General features: G+C 53.5%; 1 pseudogene across 1 annotated transcript in view; it reads right to left on the reverse strand.

Moving 5' to 3' along the window:
* The window catches only part of LOC119588197, a 22606-nt pseudogene that overhangs the window by 1478 nt on the left and 20872 nt on the right, over positions 1 to 256 (reverse strand). The window lies entirely within an intron of this gene.

The raw sequence follows: 256 nt of genomic DNA on the forward strand, positions 1-256 counted from the left end.
TGAGGGCAACAGGAAATAGAGAAGCCAAAAGGGAAATGTTAGGAGGGGGGGGGCCGGGAAAAAGGAAATTTGTTGTGACATAAGGGTCAAATAGTATCCTGGGGGGAGCAAAAGGGTTTAACGGGGAAGGAGGGGGGGGGGGGGTGCAGATAAAAAACGGGGGGGAAAGGGTTTTTGTGTTGGGGGGAAAAGGGGGAGGAAGGGGTTTTTGGGGGGAACTAGAAAGGGGGGAGGATGTTCCCATTCCCACTGCACT

The sequence above is a fragment of the Penaeus monodon genome, chromosome 23 (genome assembly GCF_015228065.2).
Source record: "Penaeus monodon isolate SGIC_2016 chromosome 23, NSTDA_Pmon_1, whole genome shotgun sequence".
NCBI lineage: Eukaryota > Metazoa > Arthropoda > Malacostraca > Decapoda > Penaeidae > Penaeus > Penaeus monodon.